The sequence below is a fragment of the Sinocyclocheilus rhinocerous genome, unplaced genomic scaffold, assembly GCF_001515625.1.
Source record: "Sinocyclocheilus rhinocerous isolate Xijiao unplaced genomic scaffold, SAMN03320098_v1.1 scaffold2297, whole genome shotgun sequence".
Taxonomy (NCBI): domain Eukaryota; kingdom Metazoa; phylum Chordata; class Actinopteri; order Cypriniformes; family Cyprinidae; genus Sinocyclocheilus; species Sinocyclocheilus rhinocerous.
In genome coordinates this window covers 75,626-77,162 of record NW_015624561.1, presented here as the reverse complement: position 1 = coordinate 77,162, position 1,537 = coordinate 75,626, and positions in this window count along the sequence as shown.

Genomic DNA, 1,537 nt, shown 5'->3' with positions numbered 1-1,537 from the left:
GTCCGAACTGATTGCACTGTATTTTATGTATAATCTCTTTCTATTCTTAACTGTTTTAAATCATTTTAAATCAATTTTAGTTTATTTTAAAAGTTATTTTTTTATAATTATTTTAATTCCTTTTATGTAAAGCACTTTGAATTACCATTGTGTATGAAATGTGCTATATAAATAAACTTGCCTTGCCTTGGTCTGGCAAGTATATGTATACCCATCCCTACTTGTAAATAAGTAGGAGAGAGATCCATCTCATTAGTTTTCACTTTTACTTTCAGTAATTATTGATCATTTTTGCTTTGAGTAATTATTAAATGTTACCTTTTTATTAATACATTATCTTTACTTTTTATTTTTATCAACAACTTTTATGCTCTGCGGATTGTATTTGCATACGGAATTTTTTTTATATATAATTTTAGTTTTAATAGTTGAAGTCTTATATATTTGTTTTATATGTCTAAATAAAGCTTTTAAATTGAATTGAACTGAAAGCCTTTATTGTCATTGTATTTTTCTGCATACAATGAAATTAGTGGCATTGCTCCTGACTGGTGTTAGAAAATAAACATGTAACCAGAGACAAAACATGAGAGTATAGACTGTACAGTATAGTTATATACAACAAGTGACTGAGTCGTAATAATGCACATTGAGTAATCTGGGTAAAGTGAGCATCAGTGTCAGACTGTAGGGTTGTGGGGCCCTAGGCAAGATAATGAAAATGGGCCCCACTAGTGTAAAAACTGTCATATAAATTTGATGAGTGAAGAGAAAGCACATAAAATGACCATTTCAATATTTAAGTGTAAAAGTGTATTAATTGGAACACATTCAATAACACATGTACAAATATTTAAACAAGTTTTAAAAAAGGAGCGCAAGTGAGCTTGAGTAAATAGATACACATGAAACAAATAATTAAAATATAACTGAAGTGTACATAAAAACTAAATAAAATAGAGTATAAACAAAATAAACATGCTAATATTCGTAAATGACAAGAAATGCAGTATATTCTTCTTGTTTTTAACGCCTGATTGATGATAGATACAGTTTGGATTCAATTTCTACCACAACTTCACTTCAAATCTCTCTATGATTCTTTCATTTCAAATAAATTAAAAATATCATCAATGTGTAACGAGACTTCATGACGTTACGAGAGACTCTTCTGAGAGGCAATATTAAGTGAATTCCAAAATCTGAACCGTAACAAGAGTTTGTTATGCCTGTTTGTAGGGCTGCACAATTTGGTCAAAAATGTTGTTTTTATATATTGTTGTGTAATATGCATAAGAGTACAATTACCCTGCCTCATTGTTTAATGCATTTAGTCAATATATTATGTCTAAGGGTGTATTATTTTGTTTATTTCCTGGGAAGGCCTCATACAGGCAAATATGTAACTGCTGCATGTTGTAGAGGAAATTAAGGAATTGTCCTATTGCAAGTATGCCTTTACTTTTTATGTAATACCTGTGTATTGTAACCAAATACAATTGTTATTGGTATCGTTTTATTGAGAAAGTTGTTTATT